This window comes from Prionailurus viverrinus, chromosome C2 (genome assembly GCF_022837055.1).
Source record: "Prionailurus viverrinus isolate Anna chromosome C2, UM_Priviv_1.0, whole genome shotgun sequence".
Lineage (NCBI taxonomy): Eukaryota > Metazoa > Chordata > Mammalia > Carnivora > Felidae > Prionailurus > Prionailurus viverrinus.
In genome coordinates, this window is record NC_062569.1 from 55,097,591 (window position 1) to 55,117,861 (window position 20,271).

General features: G+C 41.2%; 1 protein-coding gene and 1 pseudogene across 16 annotated transcripts in view; one reads left to right on the forward strand and one right to left on the reverse strand.

Moving 5' to 3' along the window:
• Positions 1–13,735, reverse strand: part of B3GALNT1 (beta-1,3-N-acetylgalactosaminyltransferase 1 (globoside blood group)) — a 29,080-nt gene extending 15,345 nt beyond the window's left edge. For 7 of the 16 annotated variants that reach the window (XM_047874394.1, XM_047874402.1, XM_047874401.1 and 4 more), the window contains exons 1-4: positions 13,597–13,735; positions 12,018–12,113; positions 9,677–9,772; positions 9,430–9,483 (exon numbers count right to left, since the gene is read on the reverse strand). The gene's annotated coding sequence lies outside the window, so the exon portion shown is untranslated. Of the gene's footprint in view, positions 1–9,429; positions 9,484–9,676; positions 9,773–12,017; positions 12,114–12,199; positions 12,585–13,596 lie in introns of those variants that run through there. The other 9 variants (XM_047874397.1, XM_047874409.1, XM_047874408.1 and 6 more) reach the window with 7 other exon arrangements.
• Positions 13,736–13,806: 71 nt separating this feature from the next.
• LOC125174444 (40S ribosomal protein SA-like) overlaps positions 13,807–20,271 on the forward strand; it is a 92,839-nt pseudogene continuing 86,374 nt past the window's right edge.

The window sequence follows — 20,271 nt, forward strand, 5'->3', positions numbered from 1 at the left end:
AATATGTCACATAACTAGATACAGTATGAAGACTTTTAAGCATAATAGGTAATATATTTTTTTAAAAAGATTGAAAATAAGTAAGCTGAGTACTTAGCTCAAGAAGTTAAAAAAAATAATTCCAATGTTATTACATAAACAAGAAAACAGAAGGGATAATAAAGATAAAGCAGAAAACAATGAAAAACAAAAACCCAAAAAAGACAATTATTAAAAAAACATTAGGAATAGAAGGGAAGAGTCTAACCTGTTAGAGAAACTGTAGCAAACTTAAGGATAAACTTTAGAAATATTTCTACCAAAGTCAGGAAAACAGTGTATTTTTAGTGTGTGTTAGTGTCCACTAAAACAAGAGGAAGATGTAAAAACTGTTAAGAGAAAAAAGAAACCTGCCATTATTTTCATTATTATGTAATCATCTACAAAGAAAACTCAAGAGGAAAAAGACAACTTGTAAGAACTGACAGGTATACCAAGATGTTGGATATGAGCTCATATATATACCAAGAACACTGAAAAAAACCAAAAACCTAGGGGCGCTTGGGTGGCTCAGTTGGTTAAGCACCTGACTCAGGTCATGATCCTGGGTTTGTGGGATCCAGCCCATATCCCACTTAGTGTGGAGCCTGCTTGAGATTCTCTCTCTCTCTCTCTCTCTCTCTCTCTCATTCTCTCTCTCTCCCAGCCCCTCTTCCCTGCTGGTGCTATCTCTATAAGATAAAAAAAAAGTTTAAAAAAGATTTCTATCATTTAAAAAAAAGTCTAAGGAAAACTACAACAGCAACAAAAACTACAGTGTCAAATAAAGCTAACAAAAAATCTGCAGGACCCTAATGTAGAAAAGTAAAATACTTTTCTGAAGAATACAAAAAAAACACACAAAAAGATGTGAGTAAACGAGAGAGATAATGTGTTCAAGGATAAGAAGATTCAAAAGACTCAAAAGATTCCACTTCTCCAAATTAATCAATAAATACATCACATTATGATGAAAACTTCTTGATTTGGAATAACCAATACAATTTTGAAAACAAAGAATGAAGGTGGGATGGTGGTGGGTTGGCTGTTATTAAATCCTATCGCAGAGCTGTAGTTATGAAAACAGAATGGCAGACCAACAGATGAAACAGCTGAGCAGCACTGAGGCCAGAAGCTGATGTATCCATACGCAGGGACTTAGCAGACATACCCATACACAGGGACTTGAAAAATGGCAGAGGCTGCCTCACAAACCAGTGGGGAAAAGATTCAACAAATGGTTTCAGAATAAATGTGGAAAAAAAAACTATATTCATATTAATTTCAAAATAAAGTTCCACGTGGGTAAAAGAATTTTAAAAAGCAAAACTAAAATGATTACAGAAAAATACAGAATATATTTGTGAACCTCTGTGTGGCAGAGGCCTTTGTGAACAAGTTACAAAAAGCATATCCCATAAAAGACAGGAGAAATGCACTGGGCAACATTAGAATATAAAGTTTATAGGACAAGACGAGTTAAAATGTGAGCCACAGACTCAGAGAAGATATTTACAACAAATAAAACAAAGGGCTGGTATCCAGAATCCTTGCACTATATTTGTTAGATAGTATATACTTGCAATAATCTGTTATTAATTTTCATTTGTATAAAGTTTATATAAAGCTTACAAATCAAAAGGAAAATGGGTAACGTGTGAATAAGTTCATAGAAGAGGAACTCAGAACTTCCAATTACATGCCGATAAACATGAAAAGAGGGGTCAGTCTCACTAGTGACCAGGGAAAGGCAAATTAAAGTCAGATACCAAGTTTTTAACCCATCTGAAAACATAAAAAAGTTTATTATTAATCAGGTATTGGAGTGAATGACATTTGTCATACACTGAGGGTTGAAGTACAAGCCCACTGTGGTAGATAAGCAACATGGTTGCATCTAGAGAACTGAAAACCAGACTTTCCCTTCCTGGGACTACATCCTTGAAAAACTCTCATATGTGTACATGCGTGGAGACCTGTACAAGCATGCTTACTATGGGGTTATGAAAACAGATAATCTGAAGCAACTTAAATCTCTATCCGTAAGATAATAAGTAAATAAAACCTGCTACTGTCTTCCAATGGAATCCTAGAAGACAGTTAAAAAGAAGTGAATTGGATTTATACACAGAATATCAATTTCGAGAGTATTAAAAAATAAAATGTTGAGTAAAATATACAAGTTGAAAAATTAAATGCATATGTAATATAATTTATATAGTTTTAAACCGCACAAAAGCAGCTATGCACACAAAACTATTTTTTTAAGTTTATTTATTTTAAGAGTGAGAAAACAAGCAGGGGCGGGGCAAGGAGAAAGGAAAAGAGAGAGAATCCCAAGCAGGCTCTGCACTGTTAGCATGCGGCCCGATGCAGGGGCTCGATCCCACAAACCGTGAGCCCAGGTGCCCCTAAAACAATTTTTTAAAGAAACTGCAGGAAAAGCTTCCACACTCAGCAGTGTGGGTGTCACTGTGGAAGAATAATTGTGTGGTGAAAAGGGGAAAGAGAAGACTGGCCACAAATACTATTAAGTATTAATTAGCATTTGTTAATTCAGGATGATTGAAATACAAGTATTCTCTTCTATTTTTAGTTTTCTTTGTCTTTTAAACCTATCAAAACAGGGAAAAAAGCATAACAAAAATGCCTGGACTTAAATGGCTTACCCTAAATCTTGGCTGTAATACTTAATGGTTGTGTGTGACTTTGAGGAAGTTACTTAACTTTTCAAAAAAGTCTTTTTTTTTTTTTTTTTTTTCAGCTAAAATCAAGCACCACAATACCGATTCAGTTACTGTGAGGTTTACGTGGACAATATGGACTATTCAGTCAGCAAAGTCAGTGGTTTCTGAAGTTAAAGTGACACTCAGGTATGTGGATAAATGTGGACACACTATGATGTCACAGAAATCAAGCTGGCCTGGTCTGAGACTTAGGACTGGCTCATAACCAGACAGCGGGAGCACAGGGCAGCTGCTCTCCTAGCACAAGAATGAGTTTTGTGAGCTCTGACACTGTTCTAAATCCCATGTCCCAGGAGAGGGGCAGAAAGAACCTAAAACACCGATGAGCAGAAAAATATAAAAAGGCCCAACAAGGAAATACACTATTTTTTTATTACTGACTTCTTAAATAATATCATATATCACTGTAAAGAACTCACATTTATAATTCTAAAATAATTTCATTTGATAAAAGATAAACTTGTGATCATATTAAGTAAACATGCATTCACCAACTAGATTTTAAATAATTTACCCCAAGCAAACCATCTTCTCTATCCCACAAGCCCAGCACGATGCTGCTGCACCAGTGACCACAAATAATTACGGGTCGATTTGGTGGTTGATACGTAAAAGCTGAAGAAACACTGCAAATAATAGAAAAGCCCAGAAAACTTCCAGAAATAAATAAGAGGTTGGTTGCATCCAATGTTTTAGAAGAGAGCAGAAGAACTGAGATGCAGATTTCTTCTCCTCAGTTATTAATACCAGAACTTTCTGGCACCAAAGATGGATGCATCTATGTCTTACCCCCAAGTGTTACAGAGCCCTCAAAAGAGCTCTGTGGAAATCCACCCCTCCCGCCCTGCCAAAATAATTCAAATGAATGTAAACTGGTATTTTTTAATGGAGGGCTTCTCCAGTTTTAATATGCTAATATACATTCTCTGAGAAGAGGATATATCATGCAGTGTTTCTCAAATCTATCTGAAGAACCTATTTTAATTTTCAGTCTCTGGCAGGATTGAACTCTACCTTTTGGAAAAATCTTGTCCTAGCCCATCTTTGTATTCACTGAATCAATAAACTAATTTTGGTGAATTGAGCAGTAGTTTGGAGTTAAAAAAATTCTACAAAATGGTTGAGTGTTTTTGGAAAACTTTTTAGTGTCATTCACTAAAGTTGAATATACATGTATCCTATGATGTAGCAACTCCAGTCCTAGGAAGAACACTCAACAACAAGTACATTGGGACACCAAAATATGTTCCAGAAAATTCATAATAGCACACCATCCATGATAATTCCAACCTGGAAACAACCATGGTGGAAGAAACAAATTTATGTAACAGCACCTTCCACAAAACAGAAATGAACAAACTATAACCTCATGTGACATTTTAGAGTCTCTCAAATATAATGTAGAGTTAAAGAAGCCAGACACATAAAGAATAGATACTATGATTCCATTTACACAAAACTGAAAAGCAGGCAAGAGCAATCTAAGGTGTCAGAATTAGGGCACTGATAACCTCTGGAGACAGGAAGGAAGTATAATTGGTAGGACCCTGGGGGGACTTTCTGGGGTTCCGGCCATGTTCTATTTCTTGACCTAGATGGTGCTTACAGGTGTGTTCACTGTGATAATTCATCTCCTAATTAGTACAGTTTCTTTTTGCATGTTATACTTAAAAAAAAAAAAAAGAAGTTAAAACAGCTTGGCAATCCAGTCATTTTGTCTATTTAGTGACTGTGTGCAATCATGTCTACAAGACATGCTGGCCCTAGGTGCCCAGCCGTGGCGAGAGCACCAGGAACTGTTCTCAGGCACTAACTCACGGGACCTTCAAGACAGTCCACAAATAAAGGTGCTCTGAAACCTTTACTGTTTGCATTCAATAGGTGAGGAAACTGAGGCTCGGGGAGAGTCAATAACTTGCCCAAAGTCACAGGCTCGTAGGTGGTTGGGACAAAATCAAGCAGGACTCCAAATCTCACATTCTTTTATTTTTAATTTTTAGTGTAGATTTATTTTTGAGAGAGAGAGAGAGAGAGAGAGAGAGCAAGCAAGGGAGGGGCAGAGAGACAGGGAGACACAGAATCCGAAGCAGGCTCCAGGCTCTGAGCTGTCAGCACAAAGCCCAACGTGGGGCTCGAACTCATGAACGGTGAGGCCATAACCTGAACCAAAGTCGGACGCTCAACCGACTGAGCCACCCAGGCGCCCCCAGATATCACGTTCTTGGCACCACCCTTCCTATGCCAGGGAGTCTGCCACATCTCTACTGACCGGAATCACTCTGAATGGTTTTAATTTCTCACTACCACCAAACCTTGATTAAACACAGTAAAGCAGCATCACAACCTTACCATCTTTACACAGAAAGACTCAGGATTCTCACCCTCAAAACCTGAAATATGAGTTATTAACAATAGTAACAAATGGCAACTAATAATTCATGCAGATATGGACCTTCTTATTTGGCATCACAAATATGCTGGGCACTAGAAAATAAACTGGGGGGCTGACAGGGTGGGTGGAGGGATCAGTCCAAATGCAAGGACTCCAGAGAAACAGAACAAAGAATTACTGCAATGGTACCATTATTTAAGCCAAAATAACCTGAAATTCTTTCCTGGGGTACAAATATGTTGGTTATATTCTACAAAGGCAAAGCAAATTCAATTTTTTAAAAAAACATATAAAACTTTTCTAATCGCAAGTATATGTTCATTAGAGAGCTGTCAATACAAAAACAAAGCACAAAGACAGTGAGAGCTTAAGGACAACAAGGTTCATATTTTTTGAAGAAGATCTATCTATCCAGTCTGTCTCTCAGGAATACATCTCGTCTGTGGCCACGCCTCCTCCTATCTCTATTTCAGTCAAAGTGGCTTCGGTTCTGAGCCCTGACACTTTCAAATTTTCCCTCCCTCGGAGAGTCTTCACTTGCTGTTTCTCTAACACAAAAGCTGGTTCATGAAAAGTCTGGCTCCTTCTCCTGCTTTGGATCCTAGCAAAATGTCACTTAGGAGAGTCCTTCCCTGACCCCTTATCTCAAGTGGTTCCCCTGCCCCTACTTTCTATCACACCCCTCATTATTCTCCTGTAGGCAATCAAACCACCTGAGATTTTCTGTCTATTATTTGTTTATTGTCTTTCCTTCAAGAATCTGAGGTTTGTGAGGGGAAAGGCCTTGCACATCTTGTTCACTGCCACATCCCTGGAGCTTAGCACACAGTAGGTACTAGGTGGGTATCTGAATGCTGTGCAAATGGTCTGGTAATGTGCTTTTACCCCTTTCATTTATTAACAAAATATCCCCAAGAATAAATTGAATCCAAAAGTAAACTCCTGAATCTGTTAGAGTATGCTTACTTTTCTTCGGCTTTCTTCTGAAACAAAGCCTTCTTCTAATAGGCTGCACTGATTCTGATCATGTTCATTTAAAAAGGTACAGACACGGGGCGCCTGGGTGGCTTGGTTGGTTAAGCGCCCGACTTCGGCTCAGGTTATGACCTCATGGTTGGTGGGTTCAAGCCTTGTGTCGGACTCTGTGCTGACAGCTCAGAGCCTGGAGCCTGCTTCAGATTCTGTGTCTCCCTCTCTCTCTGCCCCACTCCCACTCATGCTCTGTCTCTGTCTCTCAAAAATGAATAAATGTTAAAAAAAATTATTTTTAAAGGTACAGACATGAGGGGCATTGTTTAAGTGGTTAAGCATCTGACTCTTTGTTTTGGCTCAGGTCATGATCTCATTCACGGTTCATGAGTTCAAGCCCTGCACCAGGCTCTGTGCTGATAGATGCAGAGCCTGCTTGGGATTCTGTCTCCTTCTCTCTCTGCCCTCCCCCACTTGCTCTCTATCTCTCACTCTCAAAATGAATAAACATTAAAAACAAAAAACAAAAAACAGGTCCAGACATGCAAAAACAAACAAAATCACCAAAAAACCACATTTCAATAAAATTCTAAGCCCATGCATACTAGATTTAGGGTCATCCAAGGAGAAAATATATGCTATCATTAAAGATAATTACAATTACTGCCAATTGGGCAACGTTATGACTCTTTTTCCACATACAAAACAGTACTACCAAAGGTGGAAATCCTGGTAGCCTAAACAAGGTCCTGTGCACATTGAGTTTAATACAAATCATAATTACACACATCACTCATGTCCTATTTCTTATAAAGAGAGAGAACCACGGGGTGCCTGGGTGGCTCAGTCAGTTAAGCATTCAGCTCTTGATTTCAGCTCAGGTCACGTTTTTTTTTTTTAATGTTTATTTATTTTGGAGAGAGACAGAGCGCAAGTGGGGGAGGGATAGAGAGACAGGAAGACAGAATCTGAAGCAGGCTCTAGGCTCTGAGCTGTCAACACAGAGCCCAAGGCAGGGCTCGAACTCACAGACTGTGAGATCATAACCTGAGCCCAAGTCCAATGCCCAGCCGACTGAGCCACTCAGGCTCCCCATCAGGTCATGATTTTAATAGTTCATGAGTTCAAGTTCAGCACGGAGCCTGCTTGGAAGTCTCTCTCTCTCTCTCTCTCTCTCTCTCTCCCTCTCTCTGTCCCTCCCCTGCTCATGTGCTCTGTTTCTCTCTCTCTCAACATAAATAAACTTAAACAAAAATTTTTTAAATTAAAAATAAAGAGGGAGACACACATATCAATACACATCGTGAGGAAAATTTCCCTTCTAGTACCCACTCAAACTGAACATATTAATTCATAAACAAAGCAATATAAAACTCTATCATTCTGACCTCCTCTGATTATCATTAGAAACAAACACAAGCGGTGCTGTCTGACCATTACCTCTCTCTTCCCGTTTCTTTCTGAATCCAGTGATTCTTAAACTTTGCTGCATATTATAATCTCTTGGAGAACCTGAAAAGCTCTGGAAGCCAGGGTATATACCCCGAACTAATAACTAAATGAGAGTTACAAAGGGTGGTGAGGTTTAGGTGGCAGTATTTTGAAACCTTTTCCAGGTGATTCCAATGTTGCTGCTCTAGACCTCACTATTCAGACTATAGTGCCCGGGCACTGCCTAGGAGCTTGTTAGCCTCGGGCCCCACCCCATCTGATTCCAGCGAATCAGAAACTCCGTTTCTTGAAATAATACATGTTGAACATTTAGGACCGGGCTGGGACACAGTAAGAACTAAGTAGAGAGTACCACTGTTATCATTAGGGTCCACTATGTGCTCCTCTAACTTATTTGCTTACTTACATTTGTTCCATTTACAAACCATGCAGCTAGCTCCCAGTGTCTCTTATGTAACACCACATGGTCTCTAGCACATGTAAACATGCAAATAAATCCTAGTTTATCCACATTCTCCCTTCAGTTCAGTAAGCTTTCTTTTTTTTCTTTTTTAGTAGGCTCCACACCCAATGTGGGGCTTGAATGCACAACCCTGAGATCAAGAGTCACATGCTCTACCGACGAGCCAGCCAGGAGCCCCAGTAAGCTTCCTTTTAGAGTCCAAAGATGAGGTTTCCTCTAACATCTTAAAGTTCCCAATGTTTTGCTCCCATGAGCATATAAGCCCACAGGAACTAGCAGTAGCGATCCACACGCCAAATGCAAACTTTTTTGGTTCCTCTTCCACACATGCTCCCCTCTCCCGTGGCCTTCCTCCTGCCCCATGATCTTCCTATACCTGGGAATGATTGGAACTGTCAGAAGTCCTACAACAGGTACTTCTGGCAGCTGGAGGAGAACTACAAAACTCATTAACGTTTTCAAACTGAGGTGTGAAATATTCAAGTGGCATCGATCTACTTTAAGGATTATGCATATTTGATAAAGCTTACATTTCTCCCTCTCACTCCGAAGCACAGCTGGGCATATAGTAGAGAGTCAAATTTTATTTGCTGATGGGGGTTGATGGGGGGTGGGAGGGAGGGGAGGGTGGGTGATGGGTATTGAAGAGGGCAACTTTTGGGATGAGCACTGGGTGTTGTATGGATACCAATTTGACAATAAATTTCATATATTAACAATAAGTAAATAAATAAATAAATAAATAAATAAATAAATAAATAAATAAATAAGTATTAAAAAAAAAAAAGAAAAAAAACTTGCTTTCTACTTTATCCATTTTCTTCACATTGCCCTCTCTCCATAATTTTAGCAACAGCCCCTGCTTGGTCCTGGTACTGGACTAAGTACTTTCCATATTTCCACCGTTTATTGATTAAAACTATCTAGGACGTAGGCCCTACTACTGCAGCACTTCTTTTCCAGTTGAGGAGACTGTGATTTGGAGACCTGATGGTTAGTCAGGGTCTCACAGCCAGCAAGCAGGGCTGGGAATGCGGGTGTCCTCATCCCCTAAGTGGGCTCCAAAACTACTACACCACAATGCATCCTTCCTAATTTGTTTTCATCTCGCTGGCCTGGCATCTTCATACTTTCTTCCACGTAGTGCAGCATCTCTGATCTTTGTCAGGGATAAAGAGCTGTCAAAGCTAACCCATGAACTTATAAATTTCCAACTAGTCTTCTCTTCAAGTATACTTTTCAGAAATGGAGGAACTTCTGGCAAGAATGTTAATAAGTTTATACTCCAAATAACCCTGAATAAATTGCTGAGCTTTGGTAAACATTAGCTTTGGTAAACACTGGAACCCAAAAGGGTTCCTCCACTCGAAGATCAAGGGAAGCCTTACATAGCATGCAAGAATGAAGTTTCTCTCAAGTGGGCAGGGCACTGAAAGGTCTTTCTGGAAGAAAAAAAAAAAAAGGAAACGTGAGCCCAATGACAGTGCCTAGTCAGTTTCAAAATTGGCTGATCCATCATGGCTAGTGTGTTTTCCACAGGCAGTCATTTGTTCAACATATACTTCTTTGGCTCATGCTGGGCTGTGAGAATACAGTACTGACCCAAAGAGCCAAACAGAGCAAAAATGGACGTACCTCTGCACCCAGGGGTGGGCAGTCTGAAAGAGCCACGTGACAGAGCTCGTGAAAAGAGGCAACAAGATGACTTGGTCTGGAGAGAACCTAGGAAAACTGGAGCAGAACAAAGATCACACAAGTGAGGCAGAACAGCAGGAAGGCTGACTTGAAAGCTGGGCTTCCTGTCTCTGTTGTGATATAAACAGCTTTACCCATTGGAGGAAGGGAATAGGGGAAGCTGCTCTAGTTAATATTTCTTCTCATTGTTGCCCCAGATTAAGAATATTACATACCTTTGTCATTCTTGTCTGTCAGGCTAAGTCACTCATTACCTTTCCCTTAGTTATTTGAATGTCCTTCGTTCATTTGTTTCTTCTTTCATGCATTCATTCATTCATTCAGTCAGTCAGTCAGTCGGTATGCCAGATCTGTTTTAAAGGTTGCGGATGCAATGGGGAAGACACCTGTCCTGCCTTCAGGTTGCTGACACAATGCAGAGCAGGGAGGAAGGTTTGTGACTCCAAGTTTCAGAATGAACATTATCAGTAAAGCCCACCTTGAGAAGATGGGAGGGTGACCTCCCAGCTGAAATGTCTCCAAATGTGTGGTCAGGGTCCAGGGCAGAGAGCTGAGTTTGCACTCTCAGAATGTGCAGATGCTCGAGAAGAGCACAAATTATAGACCCTACATCAGTTTAGAGAAAGGAACTATTTAACATTAGAGATAAGAATTGAGAGAGAATTCTAATATAATATATAGAAAAATTATAATATAATTTTTCCTCTCAGAAAGTGGCTATCTCCATCCTTGAAAACAAAGTCTGTTAGCAAAATAGGAGCCAAATATAGTGCTTCTTTATGCTAACTTTAAAAAGCTGTTCAAAATGCACAGCCTGGGAGTTTAGCAGACATCTATGTTCTAGCCCAAGAGTGGGCAATTTTTTTTTTTTTTTAATAAAAGGCCAGATAGCAAATATTTTCTTCATGGGCCATATGGTCTCTATCCCAGACACTTGACTCTGCCTTTCTAGCAAAAATGGTGCCACAGACAATATTAAACAAATAGGTGTGGCTGTGCTTCATTAAAACTTTATTTACCAATCAGGCTGTTGGTCTGGAAGTGTTCTTGGCATGAACTGGCATACCTTAGAACATCAAGAAAATCTCAGTCCCCTAAGATCCTTCGTCTCTATGTTTCCTCATTACCCCAAAGGGTCTCGCAACTTAAAAGGGGGTCCTAGTGCTGGTAACGTATTCCCCACATGACACGATTCCCAGAGGGGTAGGCAGGGCTGAGAAGTACTACCCTAGGCTATGGATGCTATACAGAGACACCAAAAGGCTTGGTTTCCTGGCTAATTCCAGGTCAGAAACACATAGAATGAAAAATTAATAATGTATTCTAGCTTTCTGAGTTTTATTCCTTAATTTCTCAGAGCTTCAAGGGGTCCAAGTTATCTCCCTAGCCAAATCTTCCATCCTGCAGCCTTTCAGGGCCTCATCCTTAAGATGTTCTGTGGCTTTATCTCCCCCCTCACCTAGAGGAGCCTCCTACCAATCACCAGGTCTCCTGCGCATATCCTCACCTTCCCCTCTCATCTAATTCACAATGTACCAAAAGCTCTAGTGCCAAAAGCAAATCAGTATTTATAATGGCCAACTTTTTACTGAAACAAAACCATTGTTCATAGTCCCATAAGAGATATTTACCAAAGACAGGCTGTTAAATGAACTGCAACTTTTGAATGCATCTGCTGTGCAAGGCCATTTAAAAGCATTCTGTTTGACCCCCCACATTTGACCTCATATATGAAGCTGTATATAGTGTGGTTACCACACAGTGAGCAGGGATGAGCAATAACTGTTAGAACTGCAAGAGGAAAGCATATTTGGCCTGGACGTTATACAGCTGTGAATGGGATAAAGGCACTTCCTCAAATGGGATTCTACTCATATCACCCAACAGTGGAAAGAACAGACTTGCAGACTGGGCACAGACGGAAGACAAATCATTTTAACAGATAAAAAGAAAAAGTATCCACTGGAGTATTTTTTTAGGAATAAAGAGTTGAGTCTGAACTTGAATATGGCCACCAAATTAGGTTTATATAGTTAAATTTTCCTGACATATCAAGTATTTTAATAATAATCCAATTTTTTAGAAATATATGAATCATCCAAAATGGTTTAGTAAAGTTTAACTCTTACAATTCCTCAAATCCTTCAGGGGAAAAAATACACTGGAATATACAAAAGAATTTGTAGCTGTGTAAATGATCCTTGAAATGTTGTAAAGGAGACTATTATAGTCAATTTTAACCAATTAGGATAATTTCTAAATTAAAGTAAGATGAACTTACCCACAGAATTTCAGATGAGACTAAAGCACTAGCTTTTTTAGTTTTTCTGCTGATTTCCATATTCCATGCTTTAATTAAAACATTTGCTGTGAACTACTGAGCAAAAGAACAGAAAAGGAATATATCTAAGTCATAATTCAACAACACTGGGCAATTCGACATCTAAAATCAGTGTTCTATACCTAGCAAACTATTACAGGAGCAAATTATCATATACTGTTTTGGCATTCTCTTCCTTTTTGGAAAAGCTTTGATCCTCTCTTCTTCCTTGCTCTCAAATCACTTCATGCATCCAATCTGGAATAATATTTGGCCACTGTTTTGATAACAGGCTTTACTTTCACGACCGGAATTACTCACTGACCATTCATTTGAATGAACCTTCTAGTCTAGGAGAAAAAAACGACTTAGACTCTTATCTCTTAATAAACAGCTGCCTTCTCTAGATTGATACAAATTCAGATGCGCTTTTATCAGACATCAACACATTCTGAGAGCACAAAATCGGCTCCCTACATCCTTCTAGGACGCCTGCGGAAAGCTAAAATACAAACTTGTCCCCACTTGAAGACTGCCAACTCAAATCAAATCTTGCTTACCTCTGAAAACAGGAAAAAAAAAAAAAAAGATACGGTTTGGTAATTTATTCCTTGGATGTAGCTTTCCCTAACGAGGCAGCCACCTTGTAAACGCTGGTACTATTTGCAAAACACAGAGTAAAAGAAAACCATCTCGGCCTTGCAAATCTCCCTCCTAGTCCAGCAGTGAGGAGTGGAAGAGAAGGAAATAGGAATGCAACGCGTGCTTGCTGCTGGCATCATTCCTTACTGCTTGGAAAAGTGAGACTCCATTGCATCTCTCAGATTTCTTTTAAAATGCCTGTATGCCCGTTAAAATCGCCTCCTATAAATCGCGTGCCCTAGCTCCTTGGGATTTCCTTTTCTCTCTGCCCAATTCGCCCATTCTCCTCCTTAGGTCCAGATTCCTCGCAAACCCTCCCCATGAAGAAGAACGCTCCCGCATTTCATAATTCGATTCCCAGGCCCTTCCCCAGCGCCTTGGGAATGCGTTCGTCCCGGGCCTGCCGGGAAATCCACCGACACTGAGACGCCAGTCGGCGTCTCCGCGTCCTGTCCCTCGCCGCCGCGGCCAACGCTCCCCGGGCTGCTCCCCGACTTGGTCGCCAGAGAGGCCCAGAGCGACGGAGATCCGGGGACTGCGCCCTAGGGCAGAGCAGGCAGGGCAGAGTGCTCTTGCGGCCGCGGCCTGGGCCCGCTACACGTCCCACCGCCCCTCAGTGTCGCCCACGGCCCCGCCAGGCCCCTTCTCCCCCAGGCGAACGGGATCCGGCAGCCGCTCTTCGCAGTGGCCGGAGCCCCAGGACGCGGCTGCTCCCGCGCAACCCCGGCCGCCCTCCGCGAGAGGGCCGGAGTGGGCGGCACCGCCCTGCCCGTCTCCTGGCCTCGCGGGGCCCGCAACTGCCGTTCCAGGAGAAGCGAGTCCCAGGACCGAGCCCGCCACCCAGCACTGGGGTCTCCAAGGCTTCCGATCGCCCCCCGGGACCCGGCCAGGCACTCACCTCCCGCGCGCGGCGCTAACCCTGCTCCGACACGGGCGGGCGGGCGGCCGATGCTGCCGCCCCGCGCGCACACGCAGCCTCCCGCAGCCGCACGCACGGCCGGGCGCGCGCAGACCACGCGCCGAGGCCCGGGAGTCCGTTGCTCACTCGCTCGCTCGCTCGCTCGCTCGCACGCACGCGCGGGCCTTGAGCCCCAGCGAGCTGGGCCCCACCCGGCCTGCAGCTCTACGCACTCCCTGGGTGTGGGCTCTGTCGCACCTAGCCATCACGCTGCGTTCCGAGCACGCCGCTGTTAGGTATGCCTTCTACATTGGACGCGGGCAGGGGGTGGGCCGCCGCGGATCTCTGGCAAGGATTTTGCCTTGTTTACGAGCGGCATAAATTCCCAGCCTCAAGCAGTTCTGAAGGGATTTACTTGTTCAAGTCCTCACAGCGCTATTAAGGAAAAGGAGAAACCTTGGGGAGTTCTTTAATCTCAGAAGAAAAGTGTGTTCTCCTTCAAGAATCGATGGAGAATGAAGGGTGGGGACACCACGGGGTTACAATGGTCTGGTGTATGCATACGAGTCCCGGGAAGTCGATTGCTTTCGGGCATCTTATCTTGAAACTCTTCTGGTCTGGAGAATTCAGAGAAAGTCTGTCCTACCCAGACTTGTCACTAACTAGTGCTCCCTGGAAGAAGTGGCGAGGCTTTTAGGCGTGGTACCTGGGTGTTGCTGTATGGGTTCTGGTCATACCGGTCTTTGGGTGGAGGTGGTTGAATTAATCCAGAAATAATATTTCCTCTACCCTCCCGGCACCCCTGGCATAGTGCCATTTGAAAACCGTTCCCCATTCTGGCCGCTTGGCTGTGGGACTGTGAACAGTGTGGCTTCGGCATCCCCACGTGGAAAGTTGAAAGAACAGTTCAATGAGCACCCCAAGTGCTTAACTCCAAGGTTGAGTTAAGTGTTAACATTTTGCCACAATTGCTTTTTTTCTCTCCTAAATACTTCAGCCTGCATTTCCTAAGCATAAAGACAGACCTTCTTTCATGCAACCACATGAGAAATTTAATCACATCTAAAAACCTTAACAATTTGATAATATAACCTAATATCTAGCCCGTATACAAATTTCTCCAGTTGTCAAAAGATGTGTTGTATATTGGTTTTGTAGAAAGATAGTACAATGAACATGTATACATTGCATTTGTTATATGTGTCTCTTTTAGTGCAGAACAATCCCCCTCACGTTTTTTGTTTTCTTGGCATTAACTTTTTGGAGAGTCTAGGCCGGTTACCTTGTAGAGAGTTCTACGTTCTCCATTTGTTAGACCTTTTTTTTTCCCTCCTGATGTCCTTTAACCTTTTCTCTAACTCCCTAGAAGGAGGATCAAGAGGTTTGATTAGATGTCAAGAATCCGGACTTTGGGAGGTGCTATTCATATTGTTCCTTATCAAGAAGAACATAGTATTAAATATTAAACACATTAATTTTTAAATATATAATAGGTTGTTCCAGTATCAATAACTGAAATCTGAATTGTCCTTAGATTTCTCTGTATGGTCATTACAAAGTCTACTTTCCCTTTTGTGGTTAATAGGTAATCTGAGAGGGTAGAGGCTTTGAAACTCTTTGTAGGAGAAAGTCTTAGATTCCTGCAAGGAGAACACTGGTTAGAAATCCATTGCCTGGGTGGGTAGAGTAATCATCTGGTTCATTCTGGTTCTTGCTACCTCAGATCACCTTCATTGAATGAAATACTAGCTTTATTCAAAGAATAGTAAAATTCTGGTCTCTTTAGGGTTTGGGCCACTTTAGAGTTCCTGTGGATAATTCTGGTAAAAGCACTGATGCTTCCTACAGGTCTTGTGATGTATGTTTTAAGATTTTATAAAATCTGGGAGGCATTTCCTATATTTACCTGGGCATGCCTTATCTGTCCTACCAGCTCTGTTCTAATAATAGAAATGGATCAAGGGTATGTAACGCACTGTGTAATCTCTGCCTGTTGTGCTCTGGTCTCCGGCTCATATAAATATCTGAGGGTGTGAGCTCATCCATTTTAAGTTCATAAGCTGTGCTGGGCAAGAGCTATGTCCAGTTTGCGCTATATAACAATGACCACTTCAGCTTCCACAAGAGAAGTCCCAAAGGGCATCATCTATTCCACAGACAAACGGAGAGTTTTAAACAGACGGCCTATATCCCCACTTGTCAAAAGAGGACCATTTTTAGCAAGTTAGTCTAAGTCAGTGAGTTGTGTCAGTGATTTTTCAGTTGTATCAGCAAGTTAGTGTCTGCTCTTACCCCTGACAGTTGATCGGAATTTCATCAGCATACTAAGAGTCCCAAGACAGAAGCTGGAAGGCAAAAGTGAGCCTTGTAAGTTATGTAGCATCATTTTTGCCACATGCTATTGGTCAAAAGCAAGTATAGGACTATTCAAGATTCGAGGGGAGGAGATCAGACAGGTCACAATTACCAGGAGATGAGGATCAGTGTCGGGGAGGAGGGACATATTTGGAAAGGAGCTACCACACTGATCTAAGCCAAATGCAAATTCAGATGTGTAGTATTGATCATATTAGTCCTTTGCTCAAAATCTGGTAGGGCTGGGTCATCTGTTTTACTTTGACCCTAGTCATAACTCCCCATCCCCAATTTGCACTGACTATAAATATGGCCCACCATTTCTTTTAGTTTACAGATTCCTTGGTTCAACTGCTGCTTCCTTATGAAAGCCTTTTGTGGGCTAAAGGGAAAGAATAGAGGAGTGAAATAGGCATTTAAAAATCATTTGTGGTAATTTGAAGGTTCTCTGAAAATAACATAGGTGAATATAGGAGACAAAAATGGGTGCACAAAAAATGGGTGCACAATAAAATTGTATTTAGATAGTAGTAGGGGAATGAATGAATATTTAGGCTTAATGCATATTCAGATATAAATCATTGTTGTGATTCTTTTCCTGGTTCCGGCTCTGGGAGGTAGCTGTGCCCTTTGCAAAGGGTAAAGTGATTGCTGCTTGCTGATGCCTTTATCACAGCCATTCTTCACCCCACCTTGGCTGACAATTCACCTCACTAAGTAAAGGAGGTCCATTGATAACAAAACTAGGCAGGCTCCATTGCAAACAGGTTAATCTATGGAGGAAAAAAAAAGACCTTTGTATCTGGAAGGATGTATTAGGACGTGGATATTACATCTTACAAAAACTATGTTTTTATTTTAGAAAAGTTGTAGTCCAATACTTGTTTTTTGTTTTTTGTTTTTGTTTTTTAAACGTTTTATTTATTTTTGAGACAGAGAGAGACAGAGCATGAACGGGGCAGGGGCAGAGAGAGAGGGAGACACAGAATCGGAAGCAGGCTCCAGGCTCTGAGCCATCAGCCCAGAGCCCGACGCGGGGCTCGAACTCACAGACCGCGAGATCGTGACCTGAGCTGAAGTCGGATAGTTAACCGACTGAGCCACCCAGGTGCCTCCCAATACTTGTTGTTAAAATGTTTTGGGGTGCACCAGGGGGAGCCTGGGTAGCTCAGTCAGTTAAGCATCCTATTCTTGATTTTGGCTCAGGTCATGATCTCCTGGTTCGTGAGACTGAGCCCGACGTTGGGCTGTGTGCTGACATCATGGAGCCTGCTTGGGATTCTCTCTCTGTCCTTCCCCCCTACCCCAATAAATAAACTTAAAATTTTTTTTTTAAATAAATGTTCTGGGGGCACCTGGTGGCTTAGTTGGCTGAGCGTCGCACTCTTGATTTGGGTTCAGGTCATGATCCCAGGGTTGTGGGACTGAGCCCCCCTGTCACGCTCCATTGTGAGTGTGGAGCATGCTTAAGATTCTCTCTCTCCCTCTTCCTCTCTCCCCAAGTCGTGCACTCTCTCTCTCTCTAAAAAATAAAAATTAAAAAACTGTTTTGAATGTCCCATGAATAGTATGTATGTGTACTGCCAAAACCTCTCTAGAATGCAAAACAGAGCCATGGACAGCAGATTGGGACAAGAAATCCTAAATTAGTGAGAAGAAAAAGTCCAAAACCTTTAAGAGTATTTCCTTTGAGGCAGTCTCCTTGTTCACTGTGTAGCATTTAGCTTTTTGTGATTCATTTATCCATTGCAGTAGAGCAAACTATCCCATGTATTACAAATAGCCCTTTAATATTTCTCACAATTCTGAGAGTTGCTTGAATGGTTCCTTTGTGGTTTTGTTTGGGTTTATACAGTTATGTTCAGCTGTAGCAGGGATTAGCAACACTTTCTGTAAAGGGCCAGTAACGCATATTTTAGGCTTTGTCTCTGTTGCATATTATTCATTGGTACTTATTTATTTCATTCTTTACACACCTTTGAAAAGCAAAAGCTAGTCTTAGCTCAAGGGCCCAACATAAAAACAGGCTGAGGGCCATATTTGGCCCTTAACTGTAGTTTTCCAAACCCTGAGCTAGAGAGTAAGCTGAACTGAAGGTCCAAAGTGCCTGTTGGTGATGCTATCCATTGAGGGCCACAATTCTTCTGGAAGATTCTTTCATAGAGAAGAGGGTGTGGCCTCTCCTTCACAGGCTACATTGTTCATCTTTGGGCAGCATCTAAGATAGTGGGGGTGGAAGCTGGCAGCCTCGTTAGGGCATAGCCTTGGGAGTCAAGCAAGGTCACATATGCCATATTCTGTTGATCAGAGGAAACCCAGGGACCAACTCAGATTCAAGAGTTGGGCAAATAGTCTCTCGCTCTCTATGGGAGTTGCTGCAGATCCTGTGACTACAGCTAGCTGAACTAATTGGCAGACTTGTACTGTGTGCCCCACCAAGGGAGATCAAGGGCAGTGATGACCTTGACATTAGATTGACATCTCACACTTTTATATATATATATTTTTATATATATATACTATGCTTTTATACTTGCCAGCTGGTTTCTGATTCTGTGGGCACTCACTCACTTTCCTCAGTACTTGTTTAGAGGTGTCTCAGCCTCCAGATTATCCACTCCCTGAGGGAAGTGACGACACCCTCCCCCCCACTGCCTGGCTGTGATATATCTTCAATAGCTGTGTTTTGCATTTAATTGAATAGTTTTACTGAGGTTTAAAGTCAAGTAATTTGCTTACTTCACAAAAGCAAAACAAATTTAAGAATGCAGCACTACCTATAAATTCTAGAAGAACAGCATGCATCAAAGAATTACATTTCACACCCAAATACTGTCTAACCAATCAGATGTTTAAACTTCCCAGATGCTTTCCAAACATAATCAAGAGTTAGGAGGCAGTCTCCTTAATGGTAAGTTTGAACTAGCAATCACCTCTAAAGACATATTATATTTTAACTTTAAATTTGCAGATGAAAATTGAACAGTAGCAACAGTTTGTAATATACGTTATGTATGTTCTAAGGCAGAAGTGATTCTGTAGAGGGTTTCTAATCTACAGTAAATGCTGCTACTAATTGCTCAGTTGAATTTTTTAATATGTGTTTTCTCCCAAATCTCATTGTAACTCTGTCTTCTTCTACTTGATGGAAAGCTTTGACAGTTTATTATGTTTAGAAGCAGCTGGGGTCTATTTCTAATTGATGATTTGTTATCTTATATTTCTTACTTGACTATCCACATTTTTCATTCTCTTCAGCATCTTCCTCCGGCGTCTCCTGTCTTCCTGAACTAGATGGATGGTGCTGCTTTTGTGCAAACGCAGACAATATTTCAGTCTCTCCTCTGTGTCCTTTCATCAGGCTATGGATACATGCAGGGCTGATATAATGTGACATGAATATGGCACTTAAACATTAACAAAATGTATTCACACATACTGTATGAGTTGATTGTTAATATATCAGTGGGATGGAGACTATCACTGTCTGCATTTGGCAGGTGAGGAAACTGGGGAGCAGACGTCCCAGAGTACCTCAAATTTAACATGTCCAAGTTAACCTCATAAAATCTTTTTATTCTCCAGATACCTGATTTGGTCAAAAGCAGCTCCATTTATCAGTCACCCAAGTCTGACTTTCTTCTGATATAAAATTTAAATACAATGAACGCACAAAACTTAAGTGTACATTCGCTGATTTTTGACAAATGCATACACCTGTGTAATTCAAGCCCCTCTCCAGAGGGATGATGTTAGTAATATTTAAAGAGCTCCTAAAAACTGAGAAGGCAAACACCAACAATACAACAGAAAAATGAGTAGAAGATGAAAACAGAGAGTTCCACCAAAAAAGAAATACAAATAGCCCCTAAATGTATGAAAAGATGGTCAACCTTCCTATAATAACGGAAATATTTAACAATGAACAATCTAAATAGGAAATTAAAAACAATTCCATTTACAATAGCATCAGGAAGAATAAAACACTTAGAATTAACCAAGGAGGTGAAAGACTCATATACTGGGAACTATAAAACATTGCTCAAAGAAATCAAAGAAGACATAAAGAAGTGGAAAGATACTCTGTATTCACGGACTTATGGGGGGAATAAGATGACATATATTTGCATATTATTTAAAAATAAATTTTTTTTCAACGTTTATTTATTTATTTTGGGACAGAGAGAGACAGAGCATGAAAAGACATAAAGAAGTGGAAAGATACTCTGTATTCACGGACTTATGGGGGGAATAAGATGACATATATTTGCATATTATTTAAAAAAATTTTTTTTTTCAACGTTTATTTATTTTTTTTGG